The 20,628-nt window shown below is 30.0% G+C and overlaps 3 long non-coding RNA genes across 11 annotated transcripts in view; 1 reads left to right on the forward strand and 2 right to left on the reverse strand.

The window, feature by feature from the left end:
- Nucleotides 1–20,449, forward strand: part of LOC149129195 (uncharacterized) — a 33,508-nt gene extending 13,059 nt beyond the window's left edge. For 4 of the 7 annotated variants that reach the window (XR_016240305.1, XR_016240304.1, XR_016240301.1 and 1 more), the window contains 4 exons: nucleotides 11,305–11,472; nucleotides 13,795–16,620; nucleotides 17,110–18,134; nucleotides 20,104–20,449. This is a non-coding gene — a long non-coding RNA (uncharacterized LOC149129195). The remainder of the gene's footprint in view (nucleotides 1–11,304; nucleotides 11,473–13,794; nucleotides 16,621–17,109; nucleotides 18,135–20,103) is intronic. The other 3 variants (XR_016240303.1, XR_016240300.1, XR_016240302.1) reach the window with 3 other exon arrangements.
- LOC149129196 (uncharacterized) overlaps nucleotides 1–20,628 on the reverse strand; it is a 71,345-nt gene that overhangs the window by 2,877 nt on the left and 47,840 nt on the right. The window lies entirely within an intron of this gene.
- Nucleotides 69–15,850, reverse strand: LOC149129197 (uncharacterized). Its single transcript, XR_016240307.1, has 2 exons — nucleotides 15,763–15,850; nucleotides 69–519 (listed from the first exon to the last, which is right to left on the reverse strand). It is a non-coding gene; the product is annotated as an uncharacterized LOC149129197 (long non-coding RNA).

Here is a 20,628-nt window from a genome sequence, read left to right on the forward strand (position 1 = left end):
ACAGGGAACACGTCTGTGGAATGCACAGCCACTTAAACATTAATTTCACCGTGCCCCAGTCCACTTACCTGGCAAAAATCACTTACACCTGTAATTCAAAGGGACCGGCCTTGTCACATTGTATTTCTTTGTAAATTACGTGAAGAAGACGTGTCTGCGGAGTACTGAGCCACTTGCATGCTAATTTTCTGTTGATTGAATTGTAATCGATATGTCACTTTCGCTTCATACTGTTTTATTGACCTTGAAAAATAAAGCTGACAAATATATACACATACATTACTAGATTCATAATATATACACACAAGCACATACATTACTAGATTCATAATATATACATACAAGCACATACATTACTAGATTCATAATATATACACATACATACATTACTCGATTCATAATATATACACACACACACACACACACACATTACTAGATTCATAATATATACACATACATACATTACTCGATTCATAATATATACACACACACATTACTCCATTCATAATACACACACACCTTACTAGACATATATTACGCTATTCATAATATATACACATACATTACTCGATTCATAACATATACACATACATTACTCGATTCATAATATATACACATACAAACATTACTTGATTCATAATATATACACACACATTACTCGATTCATAATATATACACATACATAGATCACTAGGTTCATAATATACACACATTACTACTTGATTCATAATATATACACATACATTACTAGACATTGTAGACACTAAATTATCATACTTAAATGTTGTAGAAACTAAATATATAGAAATATAATCATATTTAGACATTGTAGACACTAAATTATCATACTTAAATGTTGTAGAGACTAAATATATAGAAAGTAATCATATCTAAACATTGTAGACACTAAATTATCATACTTAAATGTTGTAGAAACTAAATATATTGAATGTAATCATATTTAGACATTGTAGACACTAAATTATCATACTTAAATATTGTAGAAACTAAATATATAGAATGTAATCATATTTAAACATTGTAGACACTAAATTATCATACTTGAATGTTGTACAAACTAAATATATAGAATGTAATCATATTTAAACATTGTAGACACTAAATTATCATACTTGAATGTTGTACAAACTAAATATATAGAATGTAATCATATTTAAACATTGTAGACACTAAATTATCATACTTGAATGTTGTAGAAACTAAATATATAGAATGTAATCATATTTAGACATTGTAGACACTAAATTATCATACTTGAATGTTGTACAAACTAAATATATAGAATGTAATAATATTTAAACATTGTAGACACTAAATTATCATACTTGAATGTTGTACAAACTAAATATATAGAATGTAATCATATTTAAACATTGTAGACACTAAATTATCATACTTGAATGTTGTATAAACTAAATATATAGAATGTAATCATATTTAAACATTGTAGACACTAAATTATCATACTTGAATGTTGTAGAAACTAAATATATAGAATGTAATCATATTTAAACATTGTAGACACTAAATTATCATACTTGAATGTTGTAGAAACTAAATATATAGAATGTAATCATATTTAAACATTGTAGACACTAAATTATCATACTTGAATGTTGTAGAAACTAAATATATAGAATGTAATCATATTTAAACATTGTAGACACTAAATTATCATACTTGAATGTTGTACAAACTAAATATATAGAATGTAATCATATTTAAACATTGTAGACACTAAATTATCATGCTTGAATGTTGTACAAACTAAATATATAGAATGTAATCATATTTAAACATTGTAGACACTAAATTATCATACTTGAATGTTGTAGAAACTAAATATATAGAATTTAATCATATTTAAACATTGTAGACACTAAATTATCATACTTGAATGTTGTACAAACTAAATATATAGAATGTAATCATATTTAAACATTGTAGACACTAAATTATCATACTTGAATGTTGTACAAACTAAATATATAGAATGTAATCATATTTAAACATTGTAGACACTAAATTATCATACTTGAATGTTGTACAAACTAAATATATAGAATGTAATCATATTTAAACATTGTAGACACTAAATTATCATACTTGAATGTTGTACAAACTAAATATATAGAATGTAATCATATTTAAACATTGTAGACACTAAATTATCATACTTGAATGTTGTACAAACTAAATATATAGAATGTAATCATATTTAAACATTGTAGACACTAAATTATCATACTTGAATGTTGTACAAACTAAATATATAGAATGTAATCATATTTAAACATTGTAGACACTAAATTATCATACTTGAATGTTGTAGAAACTAAATATATAGAATGTAATCATATTTAAACATTGTAGACACTAAATTATCATACTTGAATGTTGTAGAAACTAAATATATAGAATGTAATCATATTTAAACATTGTAGACACTAAATTATCATACTTGAATGTTGTAGAAACTAAATATATAGAATGTAATCATATTTAAACATTGTAGACACTAAATTATCATACTTGAATGTTGTAGAAACTAAATATATAGAATGTAATCATATTTAAACATTGTAGACACTAAATTATCATACTTGAATGTTGTACAAACTAAATATATAGAATGTAATCATATTTAAACATTGTAGACACTAAATTATCATACTTGAATGTTGTACAAACTAAATATATAGAATGTAATCATATTTAAACATTGTAGACACTAAATTATCATACTTGAACGTTGTACAAACTAAATATATAGAATGTAATCATATTTAAACATTGTAGACACTAAATTATCATACTTGAATGTTGTACAAACTAAATATATAGAATGTAATCATATTTAAACATTGTAGACACTAAATTATCATACTTGAATGTTGTAAAAACTAAATATATAGAATGTAATCATATTTAAACATTGTAGACACTAAATTATCATACTTGAATGTTGTACAAACTAAATATATAGAATGTAATCATATTTAAACATTGTAGACACTAAATTATCATACTTGAATGTTGTAGAAACTAAATATATAGAATGTAATCATATTTAAACATTGTAGACACTAAATTATCATACTTGAATGTTGTACAAACTAAATATATAGAATGTAATCATATTTAAACATTGTACACACTAAATTATCATACTTGAATGTTGTACAAACTAAATATATAGAATGTAATCATATTTAAACATTGTAGACACTAAATTATCATACTTGAATGTTGTACAAACTAAATATATAGAATGTAATCATATTTAAACATTGTAGACACTAAATTATCATACTTGAATGTTGTAGAAACTAAATATATAGAATGTAATCATATTTAAACATTGTAGACACTAAATTATCATACTTGAATGTTGTAGAAACTAAATATATAGAATGTAATCATATTTAAACATTGTAGACACTAAATTATCATACTTGAATGTTGTAGAAACTAAATATATAGAATGTAATCATATTTAAACATTGTAGACACTAAATTATCATACTTGAATGTTGTACAAACTAAATATATAGAATGTAATCATATTTAAACATTGTAAACACTAAATTATCATACTTGAATGTTGTAGAAACTAAATATATAGAATGTAATCATATTTAAACATTGTAGACACTAAATTATCATACTTGAATGTTGTAGAAACTAAATATATAGAATGTAATCATATTTAAACATTGTAGACACTAAATTATCATACTTGAATGTTGTACAAACTAAATATATAGAATGTAATCATATTTAAACATTGTAGACACTAAATTATCATACTTGAATGTTGTACAAACTAAATATATAGAATGTAATCATATTTAAACATTGTAGACACTAAATTATCATACTTAAATGTTGTAGAGACTAAATATATAGAAAGTAATCATATCTAAACATTGTAGACACTAAATTATCATACTTAAATGTTGTAGAAACTAAATATATTGAATGTAATCATATTTAGACATTGTAGACACTAAATTATCATACTTAAATATTGTAGAAACTAAATATATAGAATGTAATCATATTTAAACATTGTAGACACTAAATTATCATACTTGAATGTTGTACAAACTAAATATATAGAATGTAATCATATTTAAACATTGTAGACACTAAATTATCATACTTGAATGTTGTACAAACTAAATATATAGAATGTAATCATATTTAAACATTGTAGACACTAAATTATCATACTTGAATGTTGTAGAAACAAAATATATAGAATGTAATCATATTTAGACATTGTAGACACTAAATTATCATACTTGAATGTTGTACAAACTAAATATATAGAATGTAATAATATTTAAACATTGTAGACACTAAATTATCATACTTGAATGTTGTACAAACTAAATATATAGAATGTAATCATATTTAAACATTGTAGACACTAAATTATCATACTTGAATGTTGTATAAACTAAATATATAGAATGTAATCATATTTAAACATTGTAGACACTAAATTATCATACTTGAATGTTGTAGAAACTAAATATATAGAATGTAATCATATTTAAACATTGTAGACACTAAATTATCATACTTGAATGTTGTAGAAACTAAATATATAGAATGTAATCATATTTAAACATTGTAGACACTAAATTATCATACTTGAATGTTGTAGAAACTAAATATATAGAATGTAATCATATTTAAACATTGTAGACACTAAATTATCATACTTGAATGTTGTAGAAACTAAATATATAGAATGTAATCATATTTAAACATTGTAGACACTAAATTATCATACTTGAATGTTGTACAAACTAAATATATAGAATGTAATCATATTTAAACATTGTAGACACTAAATTATCATACTTGAATGTTGTAGAAACTAAATATATAGAATGTAATCATATTTAAACATTGTAGACACTAAATTATCATACTTGAATGTTGTACAAACTAAATATATAGAATGTAATCATATTTAAACATTGTAGACACTAAATTATCATACTTGAATGTTGTACAAACTAAATATATAGAATGTAATCATATTTAAACATTGTAGACACTAAATTATCATACTTGAATGTTGTACAAACTAAATATATAGAATGTAATCATATTTAAACATTGTAGACACTAAATTATCATACTTGAATGTTGTACAAACTAAATATATAGAATGTAATCATATTTAAACATTGTAGACACTAAATTATCATACTTGAATGTTGTACAAACTAAATATATAGAATGTAATCATATTTAAACATTGTAGACACTAAATTATCATACTTGAATGTTGTACAAACTAAATATATAGAATGTAATCATATTTAAACATTGTAGACACTAAATTATCATACTTGAATGTTGTAGAAACTAAATATATAGAATGTAATCATATTTAAACATTGTAGACACTAAATTATCATACTTGAATGTTGTACAAACTAAATATATAGAATGTAATCATATTTAAACATTGTAGACACTAAATTATCATACTTGAATGTTGTACAAACTAAATATATAGAATGTAATCATATTTAAACATTGTAGACACTAAATTATCATACTTGAATGTTGTAGAAACTAAATATATAGAATGTAATCATATTTAAACATTGTAGACACTAAATTATCATACTTGAATGTTGTAGAAACTAAATATATAGAATGTAATCATATTTAAACATTGTAGACACTAAATTATCATACTTGAATGTTGTAGAAACTAAATATATAGAATGTAATCATATTTAAACATTGTAGACACTTAATTATCATACTTGAATGTTGTACAAACTAAATATATAGAATGTAATCATATTTAAACATTGTAGACACTAAATTATCATACTTGAATGTTGTACAAACTTAATATATAGAATGTAATCATATTTAAACATTGTAGACACTAAATTATCATACTTGAATGTTGTACAAACTAAATATATAGAATGTAATCATATTTAAACATTGTAGACACTAAATTATCATACTTGAATGTTGTACAAACTAAATATATAGAATGTAATCATATTTAAACATTGTAGACACTAAATTATCATACTTGAATGTTGTAGAAACTAAATATATAGAATGTAATCATATTTAAACATTGTAGACACTAAATTATCATACTTGAATGTTGTAGAAACTAAATATATAGAATGTAATCATATTTAAACATTGTAGACACTAAATTATCATACTTGAATGTTGTAGAAACTAAATATATAGAATGTAATCATATTTAAACATTGTAGACACTAAATTATCATACTTGAATGTTGTAGAAACTAAATATATAGAATGTAATCATATTTAAACATTGTAGACACTAAATTATCATACTTGAATGTTGTACAAACTAAATATATAGAATGTAATCATATTTAAACATTGTAGACACTAAATTATCATACTTGAATGTTGTACAAACTAAATATATAGAATGTAATCATATTTAAACATTGTAGACACTAAATTATCATACTTGAACGTTGTACAAACTAAATATATAGAATGTAATCATATTTAAACATTGTAGACACTAAATTATCATACTTGAATGTTGTAGAAACTAAATATATAGAATGTAATCATATTTAAACATTGTAGACACTAAATTATCATACTTGAATGTTGTACAAACTAAATATATAGAATGTAATCATATTTAAACATTGTAGACACTAAATTATCATACTTGAATGTTGTAAAAACTAAATATATAGAATGTAATCATATTTAAACATTGTAGACACTAAATTATCATACTTGAATGTTGTACAAACTAAATATATAGAATGTAATCATATTTAAACATTGTAGACACTAAATTATCATACTTGAATGTTGTAGAAACTAAATATATAGAATGTAATCATATTTAAACATTGTAGACACTAAATTATCATACTTGAATGTTGTACAAACTAAATATATAGAATGTAATCATATTTAAACATTGTACACACTAAATTATCATACTTGAATGTTGTACAAACTAAATATATAGAATGTAATCATATTTAAACATTGTAGACACTAAATTATCATACTTGAATGTTGTACAAACTAAATATATAGAATGTAATCATATTTAAACATTGTAGACACTAAATTATCATACTTGAATGTTGTACAAACTAAATATATAGAATGTGATCATATTTAAACATTGTAGACACTAAATTATCATACTTGAATGTTGTAGAAACTAAATATATAGAATGTAATCATATTTAAACATTGTAGACACTAAATTATCATACTTGAATGTTGTAGAAACTAAATATATAGAATGTAATCATATTTAAACATTGTAGACACTAAATTATCATACTTGAATGTTGTAGAAACTAAATATATAGAATGTAATCATATTTAAACATTGTAAACACTAAATTATCATACTTGAATGTTGTACAAACTAAATATATAGAATGTAATCATATTTAAACATTGTAGACACTAAATTATCATACTTGAATGTTGTAGAAACTAAATATATAGAATGTAATCATATTTAAACATTGTAGACACTAAATTATCATACTTGAATGTTGTACAAACTAAATATATAGAATGTAATCATATTTAAACATTGTAGACACTAAATTATCATACTTGAATGTTGTACAAACTAAATATATAGAATGTAATCATATTTAAACATTGTAGACACTAAATTATCATACTTGAATGTTGTAGAAACTAAATATATAGAATGTAATCATATTTAAACATTGTAGACACTAAATTATCATACTTGAATGTTGTAGAAACTAAATATATAGAATGTAATCATATTTAAACATTGTAGACACTAAATTATCATACTTGAATGTTGTAGAAACTAAATATATAGAATGTAATCATATTTAAACATTGTAGACACTAAATTATCATACTTGAATGTTGTAGAAACTAAATATATAGAATGTAATCATATTTAAACATTGTAGACACTAAATTATCATACTTGAATGTTGTAGAAACTAAATATATAGAATGTAATCATATTTAAACATTGTAGACACTAAATTATCATACTTGAATGTTGTAGAAACTAAATATATAGAATGTAATCATATTTAAACATTGTAGACACTAAATTATCATACTTGAATGTTGTAGAAACTAAATATATAGAATGTAATCATATTTAAACATTGTAGACACTAAATTATCATACTTGAATGTTGTAGAAACTAAATATATAGAATGTAATCATATTTAAACATTGTAGACACTAAATTATCATACTTGAATGTTGTAGAAACTAAATATATAGAATGTAATCATATTTAAACATTGTAGACACTAAATTATCATACTTGAATGTTGTAGAAACTAAATATATAGAATGTAATCATATTTAAACATTGTAGACACTAAATTATCATACTTGAATGTTGTAGAAACTAAATATATAGAATGTAATCATATTTAAACATTGTACACACTAAATTATCATACTTGAATGTTGTAGAAACTAAATATATAGAATGTAATCATATTTAAACATTGTAGACACTAAATTATCATACTTGAATGTTGTAGAAACTAAATATATAGAATGTAATCATATTTAAACATTGTAGACACTAAATTATCATACTTGAATGTTGTAGAAACTAAATATATAGAATGTAATCATATTTAAACATTGTAGACACTAAATTATCATACTTGAATGTTGTAGAAACTAAATATATAGAATGTAATCATATTTAAACATTGTAGACACTAAATTATCATACTTGAATGTTGTAGAAACTAAATATATAGAATGTAATCATATTTAAACATTGTAGACACTAAATTATCATACTTGAATGTTGTACAAACTAAATATATAGAATGTAATCATATTTAAACATTGTAGACACTAAATTATCATACTTGAATGTTGTACAAACTTAATATATAGAATGTAATCATATTTAAACATTGTAGACACTAAATTATCATACTTGAATGTTGTACAAACTTAATATATAGAATGTAATCATATTTAAACATTGTAGACACTAAATTATCATACTTGAATGTTGTAGAAACTAAATATATAGAATGTAATCATATTTAAACATTGTAGACACTAAATTATCATACTTGAATGTTGTAGAAACTAAATATATAGAATGTAATCATATTTAAACATTGTAGACACTAAATTATCATACTTGAATGTTGTAGAAACTAAATATATAGAATGTAATCATATTTAAACATTGTAGACACTAAATTATCATACTTGAATGTTGTAGAAACTAAATATATAGAATGTAATCATATTTAAACATTGTAGACACTAAATTATCATACTTGAATGTTGTAGAAACTAAATATATAGAATGTAATCATATTTAATCATTGTAGACACTAAATTATCATACTTGAATGTTGTAGAAACTAAATATATAGAATGTAATCATATTTAAACATTGTAGACACTAAATTATCATACTTGAATGTTGTAGAAACTAAATATATAGAATGTAATCATATTTAAACATTGTAGACACTAAATTATCATACTTGAATGTTGTAGAAACTAAATATATAGAATGTAATCATATTTAAACATTGTAGACACTAAATTATCATACTTGGATGTTGTAGAAACTAAATATATAGAATGTAATCATATTTAAACATTGTAGACACTAAATTATCATACTTGAATGTTGTAGAAACTAAATATATAGAATGTAATCATATTTAAACATTGTAGACACTAAATTATCATACTTGAATGTTGTAGAAACTAAATATATAGAATGTAATCATATTTAAACATTGTAGACACTAAATTATCATACTTGAATGTTGTAGAAACTAAATATATAGAATGTAATCATATTTAAACATTGTAGACACTAAATTATCATACTTGAATGTTGTACAAACTAAATATATAGAATGTAATCATATTTAAACATTGTAGACACTAAATTATCATACTTAAATGTTGTAGAAACTAAATATATAGAATGTAATCATATTTAAACATTGTAGACACTAAATTATACTTAAATGTTGTACAAACTAAATATATAGAATGTAATCATATTTAAACATTGTAGACACTAAATTATCATACTTGAATGTTGTTTGTACAAACTAAATATATAGAATGTAATCATATTTAAACATTGTAAACACTAAATTATCATACTTGAATGTTGTAGAAACTAAATATATAGAATGTAATCATATTTAAACATTGTAGACACTAAATTATCATACTTGAATGTTGTACAAACTAAATATATAGAATGTAATCATATTTAAACATTGTAGACACTAAATTATCATACTTAAATGTTGTACAAACTAAATATATAGAATGTAATCATATTTAAACATTGTAGACACTAAATTATCATACTTAAATGTTGTACAAACTAAATATATAGAATGTAATCATATTTAAACATTGTAGACACTAAATTATCATACTTAAATGTTGTACAAACTAAATATATAGAATGTAATCATATCTAAACATTGTAGACACTAAATTATCATACTTAAATGTTGTACAAACTAAATATATAGAAAGTAATCATATCTAAACATTGTAGACACTAAATTATCATACTTGAATGTTGTAGAAACTAAATTATCATACTTAAATGATGTATATATATATATATATATATATATATATATATCATATAGGAGTGGCTGTGTGGTAAGAATCTTGCTTTCCAACCTCATGCTTCCAGGTTCAGTCCCACTGCATGGCACCTTGGGCATGAGTCTTCTGCTATAGCCTTAAGCCGACCAAAGCCTTTGTGAGTGGATTTGGTTGATGGAAACTGAATGAAGCCTGTTGTGTATGTATATATATATATATATATATATGCGTGTCTGTTTGTCCCTCCACCATCGCTTGACAACCGATGCTGGTGTGTTTGCATCCCCGTAACTTAGCGTTTCGGCAAAAGAGACTGATAGAACAAGTACTAGGCTTACAAAGAATAAGTCCTGGGGTCGCTTCGTTCAACTAAAGGCGCTGCTCCAGCAGGGCCACAGTCTAATGAACCAAAACAAATAAAAGATAATATGGTCACAATGAATTGTCTTATGATGAATTTCTCTTCTGGCAAATTTTTCCAGACAGGGGAAGGGAGACATATTAGGGACTCCCCTGCTGTCCCTTATTCCCACCACCACCTGTCACTTTTATTTATTTGTAAAAAGTACTTTTTGGGGTTTTTTTTTTTTTTTTTTGCTTCTCATTTTTCTTTTCAGTTTCAGTAAAGGAGTCGCCCCACTCCTTGATGGGTTGTCTCCTCAGTCGTCATCATCATCATCAGATGAAGAATCGTTTCCATTGGAAGTAAACCCCATTGGGGCCAGAGGGGAAAAATGAACCTCGTCCCCCCAGAATACGATGAAATACAACATGACAATCAAATGGTAAGTCAAAAATTTATTGAGAAAAAAATGGATATAATTGTAAATAGACAATAAACGATGAAATTAATTGTAAAGACATAACCACCCTGCAGTGGGGCCAGGGTGGACGTCTCATCCTCATTTGTATAAATTCATTTTTCATATGTTATATGTCCCCACATACTTTGTTTGTCCCCTCTTTGTGGCCCCTTGTGGTTAATAAAAAAGCACAGTGCATTCTGTCAACACCCCAAATGTAAAATTCTTCCCTGAAGACAGAGGCTGGTGTTACCCAATGATGGAATCAAGTTACAATCATTATTTTGGACCACCAAGCCCCTCCTCCACAAACAACTGCTGGATTCTCAAAGCTCTTAGTCAACCCCTTTAATTCCTGATACCATTTATATTCTGTGTAAGTCGGACCTTTTTATCTGCATACATGTGTATATTTTTTGTATACCAACATGTCTAACTTGCTTCTCCTTACATTTACTCCTCTTCCTGCTCAAGTTGAAATCTCTTGAACACTATGAAGTGTATTCTATGTTGAGACTACCTGTCTCTAATCTATAAACTACATACATATGTATAGGTGCAGGAGTGGCTGTGTAGTACGTAGCCTGCTGACCAACCACATGGTCCTGGGTTCAGTCCCACTGCATGCCACCTTGGGCAAGTGTCTTCTACTATAGCCCTCGGCCAACCAAAGCCTGGTGAGTGGATTTGGTTGACGGACACTGAAAAAAGCCTGTGGAGTTTGTATGTGTGTATATATATATATATATATATATATATATATATATTTTATTTTAGTTGAAGAGCGTAGGCTCGAAACGTCAAAGTCTTTCTCTATTCCCGAGCGTTTATCCTGCATTTGAGAATAAAATTATTTCCTTATTTGTATCTTATATAGATTTTGAATTTCTTCCTGTAATAATAATATTGTATATGTCTTGAAATGTTTGCCATGCCTTAATGTTTAGTGTCCGGTTTAAAAGTTATGTATCCGATGCATTGGAAATCTGCAATGAGTCCATAAATACCGTCCCGGCTATAACCCCTGGAGCCCTAGTAATCCGTTACAGTACTTATCTAGTGTACCTAATCATTTAAATCACCTGTAAACTAAACCCCCATACTTTTTGTGAATCACCATCATCGTCGTTTAACGTCCGCTTTCCATGCTAGCATGGGTTGGACGATTTGACTGAGGACTGGTGAAACCAGATGGCTACACCAGGCTCCATATCTTCGAAACGTCTAGTTAGAATAGAGGCAGCTGACGAAGGAATAATTCCAAGTGGCTTTCTGTTTTCTTATGTGTTCGTTCCGTTGTCTGTAGTTCATTGTTCTAACGTCCTGTACCCTGATATGCATCTCTATACACATGTAAATGTGAGTATGTACATATATGTGTGTATACATGCATATATATCCTTTGTATTATTATATATATATGTAAAATACAAAAAAGGGACAAGAACGCAAAACATCCAGAGAGATGATACAAAGAAATCAAGGATGGGTCATTCGGAGTTTTCTTTCCTCAGTCGAGTTCCAGATTCTCTTTGCATCTGTGTTTGTCCTCCGCCACCACTTCACAGCCGGTGTTGGTGTGTTTATGGCCCCATCACTTAGTGGTTTGGCAGAAGAAAACTGATAGAATAAGAACTGAACTTTAAAAATAAAACACTGCCAGGTTTGACTTGAATGGTTCAACCTTTGAATGTGGTGCTCCAGCATGGCTGCAGCCAAGCATTTTGTCCAGGCTGCTAGAAATGTTGCCAGGTCACTGAACTGAGGCCAAATGGTGAAGATTACTGTAATTATAATTAACGGAAACATTTTAATTAATTTAAAGTACACAGTGATGAAACAGAAAGATTCATTTCATTAATTAATTGTATTCTTTAATTAATTATTGTTATTTCACCCCAGGTCAGTCCTGATCCAGGCAGACCTACGATTAAACATGTTCCAGTCGTGACCACCCCACCTTATATTCAGGCATAGTGTATCTAGAACTACATTATCTAATGTACAGCGTAGCAGTTAGTATTAGTGGCTGTAGTCGTTCTTTAGCCCCAGGTCACTCCTGATCCAGTCAGACGTTCCAGTTGTGACCATCCCATCTTTTACTCACACACAACCTATAATAATAATATTGTTACTCATTAAATTATTTAATGTTTGTTTAAATCTTAATTAAGGAAATTACTGAACATATATTTTAATTAAATCAATTAAGAGTAATTAGCCGAAAGTAAGACTGCAATTCCACGAACAGGCATCTCTGGACACTTAGAAATCTATATTTCTTTTATCTTTCACTTGTTTTAGGCACGAGCCCGTGGCCATGCTGGAGTACCACCTTGAAGAATTCTACAACCAAATGAATCAACCTCAGGAATTTTTTTCTTTTAATCTTACATCATTTGACAGAAACCATTATGGGGTCAGTTGGCCCCATAATAGGTCTGTGCGGTCATCTGACAGGGACAGTTTCTTTAATTAATTTATACGAATTGTATGCATGTTTGTAATGGTTAGATGGGGGTGGGGAGCGCTAGGAATGTGGCTTGTGGGGGTAGAACGCCTAAAATGTTGGACTAGTTGGTTACATGGACTCCAGTGGTCAACTGGCACCTATTTTATAGACCCCCGAAAGAACGAGAGGCCTCTGGAAATTGAACTCGAAACATAAAGACAAACGAACGGCTGCCAAACATTTCGCCCACACGTGCTAACGACTCAGCCAGCTCCCTTTGCTTGTTTCACTCATTTGACTGCGGCCATGCTGGAGCACCGCCTTTATAGTCGAGTAAACCGACCCCAGGACTTATTCTTTGTAAGCCTAATACTTATTCTCTTTTGCCGAAACCACTAAGTTACGGGGACGTAAACACACCAGCATCGATTGTCAAGCGATGGTGGGGGGACAAACACAGACACACAAACACACCTACATATTTTGAGGGAGGGGACTAGTCGATTATGTTGACCCCCTAGCGTTTTAATTACCCTAACCCTTATAGGTTGAAAGGAACAGTCGACATCGGCGGAATTTGAACTCAGAACGTAAAGACGGACTGAACACCGTTAAGCACTTTCTCCGGCGTGCTAACGATTCTGCCTTTAAAAATAATAATAATGTTCGTAATCCTTTCAATTATACGCATGGGCGGGGGTAGTTAATTACATTGACCCCTCAATGTTCGTCTTTTAATTAATAATCGGTCCCAGAAGGATCTTAGAAGCTAAAACACATTCGTCCAGCGAAATAAAGATTCTGATCGCAGAGAAACAAAGGGAAGTAACTCGGAGAAGCCAGAGTAAAATAGAGACGTTACAGATAGATGGCGCTGGTGTTTGTTGTTGACTTGTCATAGCAATGGCGGTGAAGATGGCGGTAGGAACTCGTTAAAATTACTCTTTTCCTTGTTTCAGTCCTTTTGACTGCGTCCAAGCTGGAGCACCGCCTTTATAGTCGGTCAAATCGACCGCAGGACTTACTCTTTGTAAGCCTGGTACTTATTCTATCGGTCTCTTTTGCCGAAACCGCTAATTTACGTTGACGTAAACACACCAGCATCGGTTGTCAAGCGATGTTGGGAGGTGGGGACAAACAGACACACAAACATATACACACACATACATATATACAACGGGCTTCTTTCAGTTTCCGCCTACCAAATCCACTCCTTACGGTCTTTATTTCTTTCTCTGTCTTATTTCTTTGACCGGTTTCAGTCAGTATTTGTATCCGCCATCACTTGTTTACAACCCCAGGACCAGACATTTTATTTTCTTTTCGATAATTTATTAAGTTTGATTCGTTCGACGAAAACCGTTCACAGGGAACACGTCTGTGGAATGCACAGCCACTTAAACATTAATTTCACCGTGCCCCAGTCCACTTACCTGGCAAAAATCACTTACACCTGTAATTCAAAGGGACCGGCCTTGTCACATTGTATTTCTTTGTAAATTACGTGAAGAAGACGTGTCTGCGGAGTACTGAGCCACTTGCATGCTAATTTTCTGTTGATTGAATTGTAATCGATATGTCACTTTCGCTTTATACTGTTTTATTGACCTTGAAAAATAAAGCTGACAAATATATACACATACATTACTAGATTCATAATATATACACACAAGCACATACATTACTAGATTCATAATATATACACACAAGCACATACATTACTAGATTCATAATATATACACATACATACATTACTCGATTCATAATATATACACACACACACACACACACACATTACTAGATTCATAATACACACACACCTTACTAGATTCATAATATATACACACACACACTACTAGATTCATAATATATACATTACTCGATTCATAATATATACACATACATACATTACTCGATTCATAATATATACACACACACATTACTCCATTCATAATACACACACACCTTACTAGATTCATAATATACATACACTACTAGATTCATAATATATACACACACACTCTCACTACTAGATTTATAATATATACACACAAGCATATACATTACTCGATTCATAATATTTACACACACACACACACACATTACTAGATTCATAATATATACACACAAGCACATACATTACTCAATTCATAATATATACACATACATTACTAGATTCATAATATATACATACATAACTCGATTCATAATATATGCACACACGTTACTCGATTCATAATATGTACACACACCTTACTAGATTCATAATATATACACACACATTACTCGATTCATAATATATACACACACACATTACTCGATTCATAATATATACACATATATTACGCTATTCATAATATATACACATATATTACGCTATTCATAATATATACACATACATTACTCGATTCATAATATATACACATACATAGATCACTAGGTTCATAATATACACACATACATTACTAGACATTGTAGACACTAAATTATCATACTTAAATGTTGTAGAAACTTGAAAAATAAAGCTGACAAAGCCAGGATTCGAAATCACAACGTAGATATAGTTTTATTTTATTTATCTCTTGACCACCAAACAGAATGGAAATTGCAGAGAGTTACCTCCCTTGAAACCAACGCGACAAGATCCAATTGTTCCCTAAGCGAAGCATTTCCAAAATGTAATATTTATTTAATTATCGTAATTAAAAATATTATTTAATTACCTGGTAATAAAAATAAAAATAATAAAAAATGTGTAGGAAACCCGGTGTCTTTCCGATAACCAGAAAATCGAAAAATACGGGAAACGACGCCATTATAAGGCCCCCCCCCCTTAAAAATTTTTCCGGGTTTTGACACTTTAGCGACATCGATTCCCCAGATTTTCTCCAGAAAATTTTCGAGATTTGATGTCGCTAAAGTGTCAAAACCCGGAAAAATTTTTAAGGGGGGGGGCCTTATAATGGCGTCGTTTTTTTTGTTTTTAGCTACTCCTCACCTATTGGTTATACTATAAACATTATCGATTTGACATTATTACCTTCCGCGCGTCCCACGATGGGATTTTCTGGATTAAGACTTGTTTTCTTCTTCTTTGCATAATTTTTGTGGTTTTTATTTTATTTATTCGAAAAAGACTATGTAGACATTCTTTTATTTGTTTTCAGTCAATTGACTGCAGCCATGCTCAGTCAAACCAATTCGACCCCAGGACATACACTTTGTAAGTCTAGTACCGTCTCTTTTTGCTAAACATACCAACATTGGTTGCCAAGCGATGGTGGAGAGACAAACATACACATAGATACGACAGGCTTCCTCCAGGCCTTGATTGGCCTGAGGCTATAAGTAGAAGACACTTTCCCATCGCTTGACAACCAATGTTGGTGTGTTTACGTCCCCCATAACTTAGCAGTTTAACAAGAGACCAATAGAATAATAAGTACTAGGCTTCAGAAGTCCCAGGGTTGATTTGCTCCAACATGGCCACAGTCAAAATAATTCACTACAGCTAGAATCCTTTTGTCCAAAGACGAAAGGGATCAGGACCACACAGCAGGTGGACCCACCAGTCAAATAAAAAAGACAAACACTGTCAGTGGGAGGGTCAATACTTTTTTTTTTTTTTTCCTCTCAAAATAGAGTTGAAATTGAAATGATGAAGGTAGAAGGAAGAGGTATGTATACATGATAGAAGGGGGGAGTGATTGGCATGGAGTGGATGGGAGGAAGAAGAAAAAGGACCCTTGACCACTAGTTGCTTCTGCTGTCACCTTCCATCAACCACTTACTAAGGTGCACTTAGACATCCACTAACCCAAACTGCTGTTACTACCACCACAACCAGTTACTATGGTAATGATCCAAGTTGTTAATGGTTACAACAGCTTCTGCTGTGCTTCACACTACTCCCACCACAACTACTAACCTCTCCCTCGCTAGATATAGTGACCAATCAACCCTTCCGTTCTAATTGCTTTGAATAAAGAATGAAAAAAAAAACAATACATTAAAATGCTAGATATTCCCCTCTAAGACGAGATGGCCATGGTTGGAACACTGCCCCAGAGTTAAAACTACCACTGACTTTTATTACAGAGAAACAAGAGATTTCAATTAAAAGTTACATCCATAACGAGAAAAGAAGTAATTAAGTATGAAGGTTCATTTGAAGAGGACGAACCCAACAAAGGTAAATTAAATGAGAAAAAAGGTTTAGAAATTAAAATAAATTGCAATAGTGGGGGGACAACCTTGGATAGGTTTCAGTGTTATTGACCTCCTCAAGCAACCAGACAATAACTAAGATCACACAAGATTTATATATATACACACAAAACGGGGTCTCTTCCTGCCAAGGGTTCCAGATGAGACTACTTCACGGCAGGTGAGAGCAGCAGTGATCAGACTCTCTCATTGACCAAATGCCACCTATCAGAGGAGGTTCCAAATAATAGTGTAGCACAGGCAACGGTGGTGCCCCAGCATGACCACAGCTTTAAATATGTTTAAAGACTAGAGATATACATGTGCAATGAAGTATGTGTGCACAGAATTTATATACCTCGCACCATGCACACATAATGTAATTCCGTGTGCACTCAAATCTCTCTGTCTGTATGCAGCAGCATGTATGTACATGTGTGTGTGTGTATACAGATGCATCTTACCATCTGGCAAAAACAAGCTGTAATTCACGGAGGTCAAATAAGAGCAAAACATATCTAGAGTTGTCTACCCCGTTCGATACTTCAATAGCAAAAAAAAATATTATTTTTTGTGGTGGTGGTCATATTTCTGGGTACAGGGTGGGCCAAAAGTCACACACGAAAATATAACATCTTATACTACTATTAATCATCATTATTATTTTGTGTAACATTGAAACACTGTTGGTCGATTATTGTTTTATTTGTTTCAGTCGCATGACTGCAGCCATGCTGGAGCACTGCCTCTCAGTCGAACAAATTGACTCTAGGAATTATTTTTTCTAAGCCTAGTACTTATTCTATCTCTTTTGCCAAACTGCTAAGTTACGGGGGACGTAAACACACCATCGGCTATCAAACAATGGTGGCAGGGACAGACAGATACACTCACATGTACATACACACATATATATATATATATATATATACACACGACGGGCTTCTTTCAGTTTCTGTCAACCAAATCCACTCGCAAGGCTTTGGTTGGCCCGAGGCTTAGTGGACACTTATTTAAAGTGCCACACAGTGGGACTGAACCAGGAACCATGTGGTTGGAAAGCAAGCTTCTTTACCACACAGCCTGTGCCTGATTAGTGCAAAGAGTCCATGCAACATGCAGTGTGCAGGACAAATACCAATGGTTGCCCCCTCCCCTACCTGTGCTAAAGAAAAGTGCAAAGATGTCTGCAGGAAATTCTGTTCCTTGTACAACAAACAATAAAAAAATCTGCAAATGGTGAATGTTTCGAACCCTTGTAATCAGGATGTTGACATTTCCTAATTAGTTTTGTGTTGTAATTAACCATAAAGTGCTGTTTTTGAAATATGGGGGAGAGGGGGGTCTCAGTGTGTGACTTTGGGCCCATCCTGTATTTTGACAGATTCAAAGCTAGCAAGGGAAACAGACTTACCTACCCATAAAGCACCTTTTGTCTGACGCTCTGCCGATTCAGAGACATGACAGTAGTAGTAGTAGTAGCAGTACTTGTGGGTGGTGGTCGTCGTCGTCAAAGTAGTTGTAGCAACAGAATTTAGAAAGATATTAGAAATAAGGAGGGAGGGAGGGATGAGGTGACAATCATGAGTTTCCTGCCCTGAAATTATCAGATTTAAAAATGCGACTGAAATATTGTTAATAGTAAAGCTGTGGTGGTGAAAAAACAAACGAAAAAAAAAAAACAGTAACCATGACGACATTACAGACTCCCCCAACACATACATACTGAAGAGGCAGAGAGAGAGAGAGAAACGGGGGCAGTTATGATGGCTAAGGAACTAAATGAAGGGACAACAGACCTACCAGACTATCTAATAGGAAAACATTGAGCACACACAAACTCCCTCACTTTGGTGGGGAGAATAAGGAGAGTTTAGCTTAACCTGGGGCCCAATGAGTTTGATAAGAGTAACAAGAAATCATTATTATTATTATTTTATTTCACTCCATTTTAGAAAAACTGAAACACGTCTTTGACAATTCCGGAGCACATTGGACTTGTTTTTCAGTCTGGTTGCGATGGTGCAACAAAACAGAACAGAACAGTTGTGGACATCTCCAACCAAAACCATCGTGAGAAAAAGCAACATCGCATACAACGGCCGGTCAATTTGTTCGAGAAGTTCATGCAATACGGTGTGCCCAACACATAGCAAAGTGGACCCCTCACCACCGAGATGTCTCTGTCAGAAAGAGGCTTTAAAAAGAAAAAAAGTCCAAAGAAATTCGTGCACACATTGTCACAGGGAGTTGATATTCCTCACACAACAATGCAACGAAGAATAAAAGCTACAGACATTTGCTAATTTGTTTTGCTTTCTAATTAAATATAAATGGGTTGTTTTTGAAATGTGCAATAGAGATATTAGAGTCTTAATCTTGGCACATGACCTTTGGCCCCCCCAACTTGTATATATTTTTACAGAAAGACGCATGCACACACACATTTTTAAAGATGTCCCGCTCCCCAGCCCCATTAT

The sequence above is a fragment of the Octopus bimaculoides genome, unplaced genomic scaffold (genome assembly GCF_046866305.1).
Source record: "Octopus bimaculoides isolate indiv1 unplaced genomic scaffold, ASM4686630v1 contig120, whole genome shotgun sequence".
NCBI lineage: Eukaryota > Metazoa > Mollusca > Cephalopoda > Octopoda > Octopodidae > Octopus > Octopus bimaculoides.